Here is a 20,128-nt window from a genome sequence, read left to right on the forward strand (position 1 = left end):
TACTGATCTACTTGATAGAACATCGTGGTCCCCCGACAGTTCGGATCATTGCGGTAGCCTAAGTGAGGTATTGTACCTAGTTTCAAGAGTAAAACATATGTGTGCCTATTCCGGTTATAAGGGACGCTGAGGTAGCCTGGTGGTTAAAGCGTTCGCTCGTCACACCGAAGACCCGGGTTCGATTCCACACATGGGCACAATTTGTGAAGCCCATTTCTGGTGTCCCCCGGCGTGATGTTGCTGGAATATTGCTAAAAGCGGCGTAAAACCAAACTCCCTCCCTCACTCGGATCATTGCAAATGATATCAACCACTGGTTTATCTGGTCCAGATTCAAATATTTACAGACAGCACTCACATCACTGATATATTGCCAGAAAACCTATGATAAATATATGTTGTATCAGTACTGTTTGTGGATGTTTCTACCAGGGTTATCAATGGTCATCAATCTCGAATCCGAGGAATTTATCGACACTTTCAAGACGGGGTACGGCCTGAGGGTGGTAATACACGACAACGGGACACGCCCCTTTCCCGGGTCAGAAGGTTTCACGGTCTCAGCGGGTTCTGAGACAAGTATTGCGATGAAACTGGTACGTCGTTGTCAAGTAGGCTTCCTGTAACGGCTTCACATCCCTCCCCTCCATTTTGTCTGTCAAAACTCCATCTTTGCTTGTATCCTCATCTACAGCCCCCTCTTCTCCTTGTCCTAGCCTCCGTCCTCGACCTCTGTTCATCTCCGTCTTCATCTCCATCTTCTCCGTCCTTACCACCGTCGTCTCCATCTTCTCCGTGCTCATCTCGTCCTCACCACCTTTTTCTCTGCCTCCTACGTCCTCGTTCCTTTTCGTCATTTCTCGATCCGATCTCAGTAGTTCTCATCATTTCTTCTCCACTGTCCTTATTTCCGTGCGCACCTCGTCGTTGCCTCCATCTTTTACGTCTTCTCGTCGGCCCGCCTTACCTCTTCACCACCGCCTTATATAAACGTCGTTCACGACTCTGTCCTTACCACCATCGTCTACGTCTTCTCTTAGGTCCTTCGTCCCCTGTATGCTCCTCTTATCTCTTCTTCACCAGTATAATGTCAGGTCAGTCTCAATAGCATATTCTTCTCCTACACATTCTTCTGTGCCTATCTGTCTTGGGCATTATCTTTTTGTGCATATGTGCTAAACAAATTTTCTAATAATGGAAGAGTATTCCGTCATGCCTCAAGTCATAAGCACAACGGTCCCTTTAACATCCTTTAATACCAGGATATGCGTTCTCCCGAGACCTGGAAAGACTGATGTGGTTTCGTTTTTCTTCTGGTGATATCAGGTAACGATTCAACGACTCGGGGGAGATTACGGCAAATGTAATGACAGCCTGATTTTCAGGAAGAAGTTCGGCGTGGCTTACACAGAGAGGGTGAGTGTTTTATTTTATTGTTAGAACATCATTTATTGTTCAAAAAATTCAAACTATCAAAAGTCACATGTCAAAAAGAAAACGAAACTCGCCAATCATGACTGTGTAAACTAATTTGCATAACTTGATAACCAAACTTACTATACAGTTTTTTTTAAAACTAAGTGTTACCACAAATATATTTCACATAAGTTTTATCTGTATTATATTGTAATAAACAACAAAACCATTATACAACTTGAATATAAATCTTGTAATCTACGCTACCGTAACACTACCATATCTGTTTTTAGAAAAATTACTTGGGAAACGTTGCTATTCTATTACTCTGAGTGACATTAAAAGATGCAACAGTGATTGACTGTTTCTTCGTTTCATTCATTATTTAATGCACTGACACTACAGAAGCACAGTGAAAATTCATCCAAGCTGTAATCACGTTACCTGTTTAGTTTGATGTAGAGTATCAACTCTGATAAGCTAATTAAAAGTAAATAATCATTTAACGTTTAGAAGAGTTCATGCCATAACTTTAGATCCATAAAACTGTCTTACCTGAGTAGCCCAGATAGTGTGTGATCAGTTGTACTCTGGTAAGACAGTCACTGGACAGTCGAGCACATTTCAATCACACCACTAAACAAAATGTCCGTCATGCCATGTGCTTTTGGCGCTTAGATGACTGCGCCAATATTACTTCTGGAACCAGTGAACGGTCAGTGCCAAAGGTACGTAACTATTGTGTGCAAACCGAGAAAAAGATGCTACTTGGAAATTACACAGACGCCCTTTAGCACCCACCAAACGTTTAAAGTTATTACTACTGAATAGGTCCGTTCGTTTAAAGACCCTTTTGATGACACTGGATGTACAGTGTTTTATCTTATGGTGGTCACCTTGTTTACATCCTTAAAATTCTCTACAACTTTAAACCTGTGAAGCATCATGGTGAGATCTCGGCTGAAATTTAATGGCTGTGAGATTGATCTTGTATTGTCCCAATAAAACTGTAAATATGGAACACTAGCTAATGAATGCATATACTTTTTAAAAATAATTATATGGTCATTTTCATGGGGTAAAGTGGATCACACGTCTATGGAGACATCATATTAAACATAAATTCTAAAAAATTCAACCACCTGAAAATATGTTCTGGGTCTGGGCGAAAGGGACAATACCTTCACTCAAAATGTTATACATTAACGAGAGTCATTATCACAGTTTTAAATGGTTTCCTACTTTTTTGTCGGATTAACGTGATTGTCGGATTAATGAGTGTCGGATTAACGAGAGCTGACTGTACTATCATTGGAGACATGCACAGTTTAGTGATCTTGACTAACCAAGCCTGTCGCCTAACATAAACATGAAATGAACAGGTGAAATCAGTAAAAGTGTTCTATTTTAATGCGGAGACACGTAAAATTACCAATGGAGCACATTTCGTGAGAATAGTTGGTTAGGGTATGTAAATGTGTGTTAGTATGTGTAGTGAAAGGTCGCTGTGAACAGAGCTACAGTTATATCAATGCATGTCAACATGAAGTATGATAGATATCTGAAAATGAAACAAAGAAATGTGTAAACGAGAACAAAACGTGTATAAAGTTTAACATACACCTCGCAGAGAGTGCACTGAGTAGAACCTTCACACAACAACGAGGTTATAATCTGGTCACGCGTAAAATAGGTCCGATTGTAGGAACACAAATCCAATTACCTAAAAATCACCGGATAATAGGCGTTATTCAGGGTTTCTGTTAGAACTGGCTCTCTGTCGCCTACGTTTGTCGTATAACAGGGACTAACAATGAACGGATTGGGTTGTCAGGTGCGGTGACTCGGTTGACTGCAGTCATCGTACCCTGAAGGTATCAGTTGTGTTCAACCAAAGATTTGCTCTTGGTCAGTTTCTGTAATTTACATATAGATAATGTTTTTGCTGTTGTTGCGTTAGACAAACAACTAAAACAGCGAACGGACGAATGAACGAACGAACCAACCAACCAACCAACCAGCGAACGAACCAACGAACTAACGAACGAACCAACGGACTTACACCTAGGTGATCTTAGAACGTTCTGTTGGACAAACAACGTGGAAGCCATTTTGTTTTAAATTCCCGAGGGACATAGCAGATTAAATCTTATGATTCTGAAAAGGGCTGCATCCTCCCCAGGTGTTTTCTCTCGCGTTCTTCCTGAACGCTGAATATAAATCAAAATATCTGTTTGATCGCAGCACGTGTATATTCGATTTATGGTGCGCCCAAAGGGTCTACATAATCATACGAACAAACAATAATGATATGGATATATGGAGGTGGGATACTTTTTCACAATCACTTTTATTGTTAGTGATAGTTATCTGTCTGTTAAGAGAGAAAAAGGCAACACTTAATTATTTATTTGCATTGTGACTTGTGGCCACCTTGCATGTTTTTAACTGGTGTTTATGTGTTATTTACAAGGCGTGTCGGGAGTTATGTCAACGAAATCTGGTGATAGATACATGCAAGTGTCTGCCAGAGGGCGAGCGTCAACTCAACAGCTCTTTCCAGATCTGTAATACCAACAAAGGTTAGTCGTCAAAAACATGGCTGAGACCTCTGCCAAGACCTGCATCACTAACACAGGAAAAAGTTTAGGGTTTACAGAAGTGTCGTCAACACGTCTATCAGGACCTGCACCACTAACACAGGAATAAGTTTAGGGTTTACAGCAGTGTCGTCAACACGTCTATCAGGACATGCACCATTAACACAGGTTTAAGTTTAGGGTTTACAGCAGTGTCGTCAACACGTCTATCAGGACATGCACCATTAACACAGGTTTAAGTTTAGGGTTTACAGAAGTGTCGTCAACACGTCTGTCAGGACCTGCACCATTAATACAGGAATACGTTTAGGGTTTACAGCAGTGTCGCCAACACGTCTATCAGGACATGCACCATTAACACAGGTTTAAGTTCAGGGTTTACAGCAGTGTCGTCAACACGTCTATCAGGACATGCACCACTAACACAGGTTTAAGTTTAGGGTTTACAGCAGTGTCGTGAACACGTCTATCAGGACATGCACCATTAATACAGGTTTAAGTTTAGGGTTTACAGAAGTGTCGTCAATACGTCTATCAGAACCTGCACTACTAACACAGGAATATGTTTAGGGTTTACAGAAGTGTCGTCAATTCGTCTATCAGGACCTGCACCACTGACACAGGAATATGTTTAGGGTTTACAGAAGTGTCGTCAATTCGTCTATCAGGACCTGCACTACTAACACAAGAATACGTTTAGGGTTTACAGAAGTAGCGTCAATACGTCTATCAGGACCTACACCACTAACACAAGAATAAGTTTAGGGTTTACAGAAGTGTCGCCATTAGGTCCATCGAGACATGCACCATCACCACAAGTATAAGTGCAGGTTTAGTGAGTGAGTGAGTGAGTGAGTGAGTGAGTTTAGATTAACGCCGCTTTTAGCATTATTCCAGCAATATCACGGCGGGGGACACCAGAAATTGGCTTCGAGCATTGTGCCCATATGGGGAATCGAACCCGGGTCCTCGGCGTGACGAGCGAACGCCTTAGCCACAAGGCTACCCAACCGACCCTTTAGGTTTAGAAGCACCGATACTAGCGTCACAGGCGAGATTCATTCACATTACATCATTACGAATTTCTTTCAAAGAAAATGGATAGAATGTGTGAAGCCCATTTCCGGTGTTCCTCCGCCGTGTTATTGATGGAATATTGCTAAAAGCGGCGTAAAACTAAACTCACTCACCCTCTCTAAGTAGCGATAAGACTGCATATTCATTTGCACTGAAGTTCTATATAATAAATATTATCTATTTAGACCAATGGTTCTGTTAATACACGAGCAGACAATTTATAGAAATTACCAACAATCAAAATGATCATAATATGTGTGTGACCTGATAAAACTACAGTCTAAACTATACACTATCCTGTCTAAACTATACACTATCCTGTCTAAACTATACACTATCCTGTCTAAACTATACACTATCCTGTCTAAACTATACACTATCCTGTCTAAACTATACACTATCCTGTCTAAACTATACACTATCCTGTCTAAACTATACACTATCCTGTCTAAACTATACACTATCCTGTCTAAACTATACACTATCCTGTCTAAACTATACACTATCCTGTCTAAACTATACACTATCCTGTCTAAACTATACACTATCCTGTCTAAACTATACACTATCCTGTCTAAACTATACACTATCATGTCTAAACTATACACTATCCTGTCTAAACTATACACTATCCTGTCTAAACTATACACTATCCTGTCTAAACTATACACTATCCTGTCTAAACTATACACTATCCTGTCTAAACTATACACTATCCTGTCTAAACTATACACTATCCTGTCTAAACTATACACTATCCTGTCTAAACTATACACTATCCTGTCTAAACTATACACTATCCTGTCTAAACTATACACTATCCTGTCTAAACTATACACTATCCTGTCTAAACTATACACTATCCTGTCTAAACTATACACTATCCTGTCTAAACTATACACTATCCTGTCTAAACTATACACTATCCTGTCTAAACTATACACTATCCTGTCTAAACTATACACTATCCTGTCTAAACTATACACTATCCTGTCTAAACTATACACTATCCTGTCTAAACTATACACTATCCTGTCTAAACTATACACTATCCTGTCTAAAACTATACACTATCCTGTCTAAACTATACACTATCCTGTCTAAACTATACACTATCCTGTCTAAACTATACACTATCCTGTCTAAACTATACACTATCCTGTCTAAACTATACACTATCCTGTCTAACCTATACACTATCCTGTCTAAACTATACACTATCCTGTCTAAACTATACACTATCCTGTCCAAGCTATACACTATCCTGTCCAAACTATACACTATCCTGTCCAAACTATACACTATCCTGTCTAAACTATACACTATCCTGTCTAAACTATACAATATCCTGTCTAAACTATACACTATCCTGTCTAAACTATACACTATCCTGTCTAAACTATACAATATCATGTCTAAACTATACAATATCCTGTCTAAACTATACACTATCATGTCTAAACTATACACTATCATGTCTAAACTATACACTATCCTGTCTAAACTATACAATATCATGTCTAAACTATACAATATCCTGTCTAAACTATACACTATCCTGTCTAAACTATACACTATCCTGTCCAAGCTATACACTATCATGTCTAAACTATACACTATCATGTCTAAACTATACACTATCCTGTCCAAGCTATACACTATCATGTCTAAACTATACACTATCCTGTCCAAGCTATACACTATCATGTCTAAACTATACAATATCCTGTCTAAACTATACACTATCCTGTCTAAACTATACACTATCCTGTCCAAGCTGCACACTATCCTGTCCAAGCTATACACTATCCTGTCCAAGCTATACACTATCCTGTCCAAGCTATACACTATCCTGTCTAAGCTATACACTATCCTGTCTAAGCTATACACTATCCTGCCAAGCTGTACACTATCCTGTCTAAGATATACACTATCCTGTCCAAGCTATATACTATCCTGTCTAAGCTATACACTATCCTGTCCAAGCTATACACTATCCTGACTAAGCAATACACTATCCTGTAAAAGCTATACACTATCCTGTCTAAGCTATACACTATCCTGACTAAGCTAATCACTATCCTGTCCAAGCTATACATTCTCCTGTCTAAGCTATACACTATCCTGACTAAGCTATACACTATCCTGACTAAGCTATACACTATCCTGTCTAAGCTATACACTATCCTGTCTAAGCTATACACTATCCTGACTAAACTATACACTATCCTGTCCAAGCTATGCACTATCCTGTCCAAGCTATTCACTATCCTGACTAAGCTATACACTATCCTGTCCTACCTATACACTATCATGTCCAAGCTCAACACTATCCTGACTAAGATATACACTATCCTGTCTAAACTATACACTATCATGTCTAAGCTATACACTATCCTGTCTAAGATATACACTATCCTGTCTAAGCTATACACTATCCTGACTAAGATATACACTATCTTGTCTAAACTATACACTATCCTGTCTAAGCTATACACTATCCTGTCTAAGATATACACTATCCTGTCTAAACTATATACTATCCTGTCTAAACTATACACTATCATGACTAAGCAATACACTATCCTGTCTAAACTATACACTATCATGTCTAAACTATACAATAACCCGACTAAGCTATACACTATCCTGTCTAAGCAATACACTATCCTGACTAAGATATACACTATCCTGTCTAAACTATACACTATCCTGTCTAAGCTATACACTATCCTGTCTTAGATATACACTATCCTGACTAAGATATACACTATCCTGTCTAAACTATACACTATCCTGTCTAAGCTACACACTATCCTGTCTAAGCTATACACTATCCTGTCTAAGATATACACTATCCTGTCTAAACTATACACTATCCTGTCTAAACTATACACTATCCCTTTCAGACTTCAGCTGTGAGGACCGAGTACACAACAAGTATGTGTTGGACAGTGGCAAGGGAGCGGATGTCTGCAAGTGCGGCACCCCTTGTGTGTGAGTACGCTCTTGTCAACATGTGTCATAGCTCTTTTGTGTTTCTTTGTTTATGTAACATTAGGTTTCATTCAGCGTGTGCATGTGTCTTTTTGGTAGACGCCGCTTATAACAGTACTTCAGTTATGTTGAGGCGTGTCAGGCTGATTCTGTTGGAAAAATATTATACCGTAGCAGATTGTGGGCACAGACATATACGCTCTCTGCCTCTTCCCTCACTTTTGGTTCGTCCTTATCTGTCTTCTCTGCCATTTCCCCCTCTCTCTTTTTCTCTCTCCTACTGCAACTACAGTACTGCTGGAACCAGTACTGCTCTCTCTCTCTCCGTCTCTCTTTTGTTTTCTGTATCTCTCGCCCTCACGATCTCTCTATCACTCTCTCTACCTCATTCTCGCTTATCACTCGCTTTCCCTATCTCTCACCTCATTGTCTACCGTTCTCACTCTCTATCTATGTATCGCTCACTCTCGCTTTCTAGATCTCTTGCCCTCACTATTTTGCTCTCTCTCTCTCTCTCTCTCTCTCTCTCTCTCTCTCTCTCTCTCTCTCACACACACACACACACACACACACGGGCTCTCTATCTCCCTTGCTCTCTCTATCTCGCTCTCTTTCTCTATCTCTCGCCCTCACTCTTCACGGTCTCTCTATCTCTCTTGCTCTTTCTCACTCTCTCACTCGATTTCTCTTTCTCTCGCCCTCACTCTCGGTCTTTCTATCTCTCTTTCTCTCTCTTTTTCTCTCTCTCGCCCTCTCTCTCCATCTCTCGCTCTATGGATATATCTCTCCCTTTATCCAGACAGAACACTGGATTGTCTGGTCCAAGCAACCATGTAAAGCGTGCCATCATTTGACTGGAAGTCTCCAGTATTTTAACAGAATAAAAGATTAGTCCTTTCGGATGTGTGTAACAGACACATGTGTTTGTGTTGCAGAGAGAAGGTATATCAATCAAGCTTATCATCCAGACAGTGGCCCGTGCTTAGACACATTGTACGTATATGCAAATATATTCGTTCCTTTACTCTAGGTTTTACATCTAATTACATGGCATCATACTTATCATAAAAACTGACAGTTTCCATATTCGTGTGAAAGAACTGCCAAAAGCAGCGCCCTGAACACGTGTTTATGAATCACTCTGTTCAAAGATGATACCATGTATCCCGCCGACCAGGGACACCGATCCCAAAAACACATGCAAAATCAGGGCAATTGTTCATTTAAAATGTTTCTCCTTTACCCTAAAACATTTTAAAGCTTGCCTGAGGCTTTCAATGGTATAACCCAATGGAGCAGATATTGATAACATTAAATGCGACCTTGTCCTAACAAGCATTTTGACAGTAACAGTAAATGTGACATGGCTTGTAGGTTATCACCTTCTTGATAACATTAAATATGACCTTGTCCTACCCAGTTCTTGATCACCTTCTTGATAACATTAAATATGACCTTGTCCTACCAGTTCTTGATCACCTTCTTGATAACATTAAATATGACCTTGTCCTACCCAGTTCTTGATCACCTTCTTGATAACATTAAATAGGACCTTGTCGTACCCAGTTCTTGATCACCTGCTTGATAACAGTAAATATGACCTTGTCCTACCCAGTTCTTGATCACCTTCTTGATAACATTAAATATGACCTTGTCCTACCCAGTTCTTGATCACCAGCCTGATAACATTAAATATGACCTTGTCCTACCCAGTTCTTGATCACCTTCTTGATAACATTAAATATGACCTTGTCCTACCCAGTTCTTGATCACCTGCTTGATAACATTAAATATGACCTTGTCCTACCCAGTTCTTGATCACCTTCTTGATAACATTAAATATGACCTTGTCCTGCCCAGTTCTTGTTCACCAGCCTGATAACATTAAATATGACCTTGTCCTACCCAGTTCTTGATCACCTTCTTGATAACATTAAATATGACCTTGTCCTACCCAGTTCTTGATCACCTTCTTGATAACATTAAATATGACCTTGTCCTGCCCAGTTCTTGATCACCAGCCTGATAACATTAAATATGACCTTGTCCTACCCAGTTCTTGATCACCTTCTTGATAACATTAAATATGACCTTGTCCTATCCAGTTCTTGATCACCTTCTTGATAACATTAAATATGATCTTGTCCTACCCCGTTCTTGATCACCTTCTTGATATCATTAAATATGACCTTGTCCTACCCAGTTCTTGATCACCTGCTTGATAACATTAAATATGACCTTGTCCCACCCAGTTCTTGATCACCTTCTTGATAACATTAAATATGACCTTGTCCTACCCAGTTCTTGATCACCTTCTTGATAACATTAAATATGATCTTGTCCCACCCAGTTCTTGATCACCTGCTTGATAACATTAAATATGATCTTGTCCTACCCAGTTCTTGATCACCTTCTTGATAACATTAAATATGACCTTGTCCTACCCAGTTCTTGATCACCTGCTTGATAACATTAAATATGATCTTGTCCTACCCCGTTCTTGATCACCTGCTTGATAACATTAAATATGACCTTGTCCTACCCAGTTCTTGATCACCTTCTTGATAACATTAAATATGACCTTGTCCTACCCAGTTCTTGATCACCTGCTTGATAACATTAAATATGACCTTGTCCCACCCAGTTCTTCATAACCTTCTTGATAACATTAAATATGACCTTGTCCCACCCAGTTCTTGATCACCTTCTTGATAACAGTAAATATGACCTTGTCCTACCCAGTTCTTCATAACCTTCTTGATAACATTAAATATGACCTTGTCCTACCCAGTTCTTGATCACCTTCTTGATAACAGTAAATATGACCTTGTCCTACCCAGTTCTTGATCACTTGCTTGATAACATTAAATATGACCTTGTCCCACCCTCGGCACCTGATGGAAGGTAGATAACCCAATCTCATTCCACATTGCTCACCACTGTTCATCATTGTTTGATTATTTGTCACTTTCTATGTGAAATGTTGTGTATTGTATCATGCAATTTATATATTGGAATCTTGTGTAATATTTATTCCGTATTCTGTACAGCTTTCCACGAAGAATATTGTATACTGTTTGTACCCTGGGCCTAAGGCCCCTAATACTGGAATGAAAACCTGTCTTGATATAACTCTGTCCTCCCCAGTAGTTGATAACAGTTATAGTAAACATGACCTTGCCCTACCCAGTAGTTGATCCGTTCTTGATAGCAGTAAACATGACCTTGTCCTACCCAGTAGTTGATCCGTTCTTGACAGCAGTAAACATGACCTTGTCCTACCCAGTAATTGATCCGTTCTTGATAGCAGTAAACATGACCTTGTCCTACCCAGTAGTTGATCCGTTCTTGATAGCAGTAAACATGACCTTGTCCTACCCAGCAGTTGATCCGTTCTTGATAGCAGTAAATATGACCTTGCTTGATAGCAATATATAGGACCTTGTCTAACCAGCAGTTCATAACAGTTACAGTAACATGACCTTGTCTAATCCAGTAGTTATGACTTTACCCTACCTAGTAGTTGATCACCTGCTTCATAACAGTACATGTACACGATACATTCAACACTGGTACGTACCTAAACCTGAGTGTTCGTAATGATGAATGAGTAACAGCCTTGTGAATAATGGTGTGGCATATTCCCATGGCTAAAATGATGTGCTTTGTTTACTCGTTCAGCGGGCGTTAGAACAGCAAGCATGTAAGATCGAACCTGAAAGTCCCAAGTGTTCCTACAGCAGCTACGACTTTGAAAACGTCGACATAAGAACGTGAGTAACATACTTGTAGACTGAAGATTTGAAATCAGCATTTTTTCGAAACGCTTCAGAACACAAATCAAAATAATATATTGTAATGCTTACAGCAAATCGTAATAACCCTTGACGTAAATTGTAATAAAAGCGTAAATTGTAATAAAAATTGTAATTATTTTAGTTGCGGTAAAATGTAATAAATATTTACGTAAATTGTAATGAAATATTAACCATTCGTAACAACGTGTGTGGTTGTTAAGGTGCCTTAAAAATGCTTGAGATTCGAGGGATTTGAGAGAGTGGAACAATTTATAGTGTGTCGTTGTGTAGTAATGTTTCAAAATAAACCATAATTTTAAATTGTTTTGCATAAACTTGAATTTCGATGACACTCTTACTAATATTATCAAGAGGAGCTCCACGCGTCCGTATGCTGACCCATCACAATATTATCCGACTCATAACTTGTAATGTAATCCAAATTATAGAGGAAGGTGTGTCATAATTGACAATTCTGAAAGTATTATGAAAATATTTTCCGCATTATTCCCAAAAGTATAAAATGAAATATGTCCTGTCCACATTTTAATTTTTCATTGGCATGAGTAGTACCACATTTGGCATGGTGATGTAAAGAATAAACACTTAAGGTGTGCCATGCCACACAATTTTGAAAAAATGTGATTATACAGTTTTGCGTTTGATGGCATGGACAGGAAAGTATATTGTATCCTATCTAGATTATATAGCTTTTTCTTTTGTCTTGAGAAGGTGAGACCGGGGTCAATTGTAACACGTTTTACTTAACTTGTCATAATTGGATACCAGTCAGTCGGTACTGTATAGTACATTGGTATATTGGCTTCAGAATGCATCGTTACTTGAGGTTCAATATCAAGTCGTTACTATGTTATAACTAATCAAAACTAACTAACAGTGTAAACAATCGACCTCTTTCACGGGTAATTGTAACAGATGTATATACAGGAAGGTCAAATTAAACAATATTATGTTTAAAAAATATATTGAAATATAGAATGTTAACATAGATCATCTTGGAATTGAGTAATGTATATGGATGACCATTTACTAGTCATCAGCATTTGCATTACAGTTATACAGATATATTTGGTGAGGGGATTTTAGTGCGATGTTTCATGCAACTTTTAGTCAAACTAAAACTGGATTAATATAACATTGAAAATGTTCACCTTTTATATCAACTGATACAGAGGACAGTTGCATATGTTATTTGACCTTTTACCTAAGTTTACCTTTTATGACAATTTACGTCGTAATAACCTCTGTCACATATCAAACCTAACCCAAACCTGGCTGTAGAGTGTAATCAGACCTTAATGTTCAGTTTAATTAAAGTCTCGTCGGTAGTATTTCAGTCATATTTTGACTGGTGAGAATCGTATCACACACGTCGGGAAACGAACCCAAGTATTTAGTATAGTGAGCAAACATTAGCCTATCCAGCAGCCCGAAACAAACACACACATCACGAATACAATATTTGTTATCAAGGCGCATTTAGCAATATTTCAGCAATATCACGGCGGGGGAAACCAGAAATGGGCGTCACACATTGTACCTATGCTAGGAATCGAACCCGGGTCTATCCACGTGACGTGCAAACGCTTTAACCACTAGACTACCCACCATCTATATAGTGTACTAGAGTATATCGGCAGCATCTTGACGATGAGAATGTATTTTATGTTTCAGATCGTCCTTCTTAAAACTGAAGGTATATTTCAACAGCCTGAATTTCGAAAGTATAAAAGAAGAGCCCTTTTATGACGTGAGTTTTTGATCAAGCTTTTAACTGAACTCATTTTAACTGTTTTATGTCATATCCATTAGTGTGTTATTACATCAGTCGAACAAAATACAATGGCAATCATATCGTGGATATGCAACTGATTTTTGTTTTTGTTGTTATGTCTGGTATTATCGTTTTTGGATAAACTAGTGTGTGAAGTGTCAGGTGAAATCTATTACGTCAGTGCAGAAAATTTGGTTTTACGCCGATTTTAGCAATATTCCAGGAATATCAGCGGGTGTAAATCTTGCTCAATGACAGTTGACATCTTGCTCAATGGACGGAAATTATAAGCAGATTAACCTTCCATCATATTTTCTGTTCCAGACTGAGCGCTTCTTGTCTGATATTGGAGGTACAATGGGTCTGTGGATTGGTGCATCTGTTCTCAGTTTGGCCGAGTTCCTGGAAATCCTCTTCGAGCTGATCTTCTGGTGCTTCTGTCCAAGGTCAAAGTAACCAGGAACCCCATTCCAAGGCAGGCACATAAGAGTGGCACCAGGACGCGCTGTTGGGAGGAACTGTTTCTTGTTCTGCTTAGGACTATGGCTGTGACGGGTCTTTTCCGTAGTTATTATGTGGGCATTTTGGACGTGTAACAGAAATGTTATGAGCATTGTGATATACTCTGTATATATACTCCAGGATTAAATGTTGATTCTGTTTGTTGGTTGTAGTAGTATTTTACACAATTACACGGAACAGGATTGTTTTCACAAGGAAATTATATATGTTATAATGTTCCATAGCATTGAAGGAAGATTATTACAGGTATAAGGGGCGGGTGTGGAAATGGGTGAGCGAGTTGGGCTTTGAGTCCTTTTTAGCAATATTTCAGCAATATAACAGCGGGGGACACCAGAAATCGGCTTAGCACATTTTACTCATGTGAGGAATCGAACCCAGCCGTCGGCGTGACGAGCGAACGCTTTAACAACTTGACTTCCCCACCGCCCCGGATGTGGAAATGAGATTTTGTGTATTCTCGTTTTTCCAATACTTATGGTATCCTGATTAACACTCCGGTGATCCCGGATAAGAGATTTCCATTAACAAAAAGAAAAGCACATTATCTAAATGTTAAACATATATACAATTCTACTTTAGAATGACTGAGCGAGTGAGGGAGTGAATGAGTTGAGTTTAACTCCGCTTTAAACAGCTGAATATGCCAGGAAAGCCCTTAGTTATAGACGTAAACCCACACGCAATGGCATGAGGTTTTTAAACTAGAATCATTATCGAGGCAACCTCAAACATTTATGGATTTGTGGTGTGTCTTGGGGAGGAAACTCCGCCTTGCTAATTGCGGCGTCTTACACTATTGGAGTGAGTGAGTTTAGCGAGTTTTGTTTTGCGCCGCACTCTCTAACATCCCAGCTATATGGCGGCGGTCTGTAAACATTCGACCAGACAATCCAGTGATCAACAGTATGAGCATCGATCTACGCGAATGGGATAGGATAAAATGTGTCAACCATATGGAAGCTACCATATAATTTATTCCCCCCCAAAAACCAAAATGATGAAAAATTACCTATTTAGTTTACAATATTAAATAAAAAATTTTCGAATGAATTAAAGCAGTGTTGCATTAAATCGACTCTCGCGCCCTCTACCGGCGGAACATTATTTCAAGCGAACCCCATAAAGTTATGTCCCTTGGAGCGCTTTTTACGAATAACGCACGCCTTATGATAGAAACCAGTTCGTCAAACACCGACAGTTTTCATCCCATATATACTGTATATGACAATTGCCACTACACACAGCATGTTAAGTGGGATTGCTCTTTCAGAGATTATATGTACATAGTGTGTCCTTTATGTAATTAAAAAATATCACACATTTGCTTATTGTTTCATTTTTTCATATTTAGGATGAGCCTTTGATGAATGTAATTTTCACACCATATAATTTTTGACCAATTTTTCAACTAGCTAATATTTCTTATTTGATCAAATGTTTCCTAAAGAGAAATAACATGCCAGCTTTGAGACTAGAAATATGGATTCAAACTTTGCTTATCACAGACTACAGTCTCAGCTAGTTTGACTTTTATACCGTGCTAATTGACATTTTGTGATTAGGCTATGTTAACAATTCAATTTGAAGAAACATTGCAGTATTGTTTATATCAGTGTTAAATGTTAGTGCCAATGTTTTGACACTGGAATATCAATTGAAATGATGATCCAATGGAAAACTACCTTCTGCGAGCAGTTCTCTGTTATTATTGAGATTCATGGTTGCAGATATTTTATGACCACTTCAGTCACTAAGTGGAACTATTCTGAAGTCCAGAAATCCACGTTTTTATGACGTTTTGCGCAAATACTCCAACGAATGTGTGCAAGCAGCCATAGCTCGGTGACGTCACAAACCTGTCATCACGTTCGTCCGGGACTACTGGACTTCTGGAATACAGTAAGTTAATTATATGATTTTATGCCAATGTAAAGCAAAGAGATAAAACATGATTTGTGGTGTTTTCCTTAATCAGTGTTTTACTGTTGACAGGATAATATCGAAATCTGTATCTTGGCATCGTAACACGCCCTTGAAGAAATATGTGGTGTCAAAAACCAGTTCACAAATTCAATATAGTGTGTGTCACCCAGTGGCGTTGACACGGGCTTGACAACCATGATGCTTAGATCACGCTTAGCGATTGAAGAAAGCGTTGGGAATGTTCCATGTCTGAACCAACGCTTGTCCCAATTCAGCTGACATCAATGGCTGATTCTGGGGTTGACGTAAACGTCGAGATGTCCTACCACTTCACTTAATTATACCCGTTAGGTACGGAAAATTAATTAGGTGATGTGGGTATGTCATACCTGGTTGATTACTCAGGAGTTGGTGAAGTGGGTATGGCTCACATGGCTACAGTGTGTGAAACCCATTTTTGTGTCCCCCGCCGTGATATTTCTGGAATATGCTAAATGCGGCATAAAACTGAACTCACTAGATCTCTTCACAACTAAAACCCGCTCTCTGCTCAAGTCACCCGTCAGCAGAACTCAACCCCCGCAACTTGCTTGCTAATATCAGTTCAACATAGTTCTCACAACGACTTAACTCTGCTATTCACAAACCTCAAGCCCAGCCGTGGAGTTTCCTCCGGCACAAATCGTTTTGACATTTCGTTTTGATATCATGCTTGTTTTACAATGCACCGTGTTCTTACTTGAAAATGTTGACCCCTCCTCTCGAAAAAAATAGCTTTTTAATATTTTAAAATGCTGTCGCCCAATGCAAAATATATTTATACAGTTAACTAAAATAAAATGTTAATCATCGAGCTTCATTATCTTGTGAAAGAAAGAGCTGACTTAAGGGTCCCATGTCCAATGACTGGTATTTCTGCCACTGAATTAACATTATTACAGGGCTCCAGATAATTATTTCGACTCCGGGGTATTTCACTCCTCAAAATTAATATTGAGTAAACTGACGTGCAAAAGAAAGTACCCATCTTGTGCTTTTGGATTACTTTCCAAAAATCAATGTAAATATTTTGAAAAGAGTTTTTACAGTGATAGATAAATCACAGACTTTCCTAATATGTTGCCAAAACACCAGAGATATCGTGCCCAATTGCGACGTTGCCAGTCAAAATCACAACATTTTTCAAGTAATCCCAAAACACCAGGTGTGTACTTTCTTTTGTACGACAGTTTAGTAAAATACCAAATGGAGGAGTATTTCCCAGGTTGCGTGGTTTCATTACTTTGACTTACTAACTGAAACAGATTTCCTTAAAAAAAATTCGATGAGTTTCTTTTGGTTAGTCACTGCAGACGACAGGAAATAAATGACAATGCGCGTTGAGCTATTGCGCATTAAATGTTTTCCTACGCTGGTTTAAGGCCCTCGCGTAATCTACAGTAGCCCTAATGATCATCTGTTTGTATCCATAAACAATCTTACTTTCTTATTAGCCCTAATGCTGCATTGTTACTGATACGGACCGGAGACGTTGTGATAGTAACGCTGTCTAAAGGCTAGCTTTAAACAAATTGTCAACAGAACGTGGATTAGAAATATTAACGGAGATCAAACGGAAAAGTCGACAATCTTCGATTCAATACAGACAACCAACACTATTCGAGATCTTAAGATCGGATGTGTAGGACTGAAACAATATTTTGACAGGTTTGGTTCAAGCATGTTAACAAAATCTGACTCGTATTCTGAGAAAGTTATGCTATCATATGGTGGTTTATTTCAGAAAAGTAATATAGGCCATAGGCCCAGGTTACACTTTGAGAATTACAGAGTGAGAAAATATGTTATAATGAGGACTGTCTCAGTAACATAGCTTGATATATATATGCCGATAAATGTTTTAAGATGCTTGCATTTGTTGATTGCAGAAGCGTATTAAATTTTTTGGATTGTTGGATATTCATAGAAGTGTAAAGGGATATACAGTCGCCGCAAAGCTTGATATTTATTACAAATAAGTAAGAAGTGATATTCATCTTCTATATATGGCAATTTACAGATATTACATAATCTGTCATTTCTAGCCTCACCAATATACCTGCCAGTTTCTATTCGTAGTTTATGAGACCCCGATCTAAACTGAGCAAGCGCATTCTATGTTTAAAATAGCTAACTATGAAGATATAAGATTCAACACCGAACATAGGTTTAAACAACGTGTATCCAAACGTTTTTGTGCCTTTTATTAGTGCAGAATGCCAGTCCTGTTGATACGAAACTTTGAGTCTACCAAGAAATTCATTCAAAAATAGCGTTTCACTTCGAACCATCTGTTCTTGCCAAACAAATCCAAATCCATAGACTTCTAATATATGCTTTATCCTAGATGCCCAGCTCCTGCAACCATTACTTTCCATTTGTACAAGCATGTTATAACATTTCTTTACATATCGCTCATTTGACATTTTCAATATTTTACACCAATATTTGATAGACCTTTTGATGGTATAGATATACAATGGATATCTTCCACATTCGCCTCGCACAACATGCGCTGAAACAGAGGATTTAATTCCTAGAAATCGTTTACAAGCTGCTACATGTATAACTTCTATTTCGTTACAACATTCTGTCCCCATATTTCTGCATCGTATAATAAAATTGGACAAACTTTGGTGTCGAAAATCTTAAAGAACAAGTGAAAAGGTAATGGCTTAAACATTGACAGTGATCTAAAAATACCAAATAAAACTTGCTTAGCCTGCAGTCATACATTTTCTATGTGTTTGGTCCATACTAATGACCTACTGAATAAAATACCTAGATATTTGTACCAGGAAACACATTCTATTTGTACACCATTATAGAACCATTTTTCATACTTCGACAGTCTTCCACCTTTCTTAAAAACTATTACTTTTGTTTTTACCGTCAAACAATTCTCAGAACAAAATATCTTTAGGACATCAAGTCTTTTCTGTAAACCAATCACTGTATCAGAGACAAACACAAAATCATCAGCAAATAAAAGAAGAAATAACTGTACAAGTTCAGGATGAAGCTGAATTCCTGGTACGCAACATGCTTCGATTTCATAAGCTAGTTCATTGATAAGAATGGAAAAAAGAAGGGGGCTTAGGATACACCCTTGTCGTAGACCCAATGGACAATCAAAACATGTTGATAAATTATTATTAAATTTGACACACGCTTTAACACTTGCGTAGAGGGCTTGGATTGATTTAAGCATTTTGCTGCTTACTCGTCTTAGCCTTAAAATATTCCACAGTTTTGTACTATTCACGAAGTCGAAGACTTTGGAAAAGTCTATGAAACATGCATACACTTTACCTCTCTTTTTTGAGAGATAGCGTTCAATAATGGACTGTAGGATAAAAATGTTATCAATAGTACTGTAACCTTTGCGAAAACCCGCTTGCGATTCAGCGATTTTTTCATAGCAAGAGCACCAAAATGTTAGTCTAATATTCAGAATGTGTATGTACAGCCTGCTGAAGATACTTGTAATTGATATACCTCTGTAATTGACACTACACTAGTGTCCCCTTTTTTTATGTATAGGTACAATAAGACCCATACACCACGATTCTGGAAAATACGCTCGATCAAACAGAACACTGAATAGCAAATGAATATAGGGAACTAAAATATAACTGTGAGGACTTAAAAAATTCTGCTATGATATGATCAGGCCCAGCACTCTTGGATGATTTTAGTTCTGTAATCGCTGCACAGATCGCTTGTAATAGGAGCGTCAAGTATACTAGGGCTGTCTTGATCTATCTTCTCTTCCATATCATGATCGATAGAATGTTAATCGACATTAAATGTAACCGTATGTTGAAATATGTTTTTGAAATGTGTATACCACGAGTCCATTGTTATGTTGGGAATAGAATTCTTAGATGAAGAAAGCCTGCACATGGTGTTCCAGAACAATTTTGAGTTATTCAAATTTGTCAGTAATTTTATCTTTT

Source organism: Haliotis rubra, unplaced genomic scaffold (genome assembly GCF_003918875.1).
Source record: "Haliotis rubra isolate DU_JTF1 unplaced genomic scaffold, ASM391887v1 Scf499, whole genome shotgun sequence".
Classification (NCBI taxonomy): domain Eukaryota; kingdom Metazoa; phylum Mollusca; class Gastropoda; order Lepetellida; family Haliotidae; genus Haliotis; species Haliotis rubra.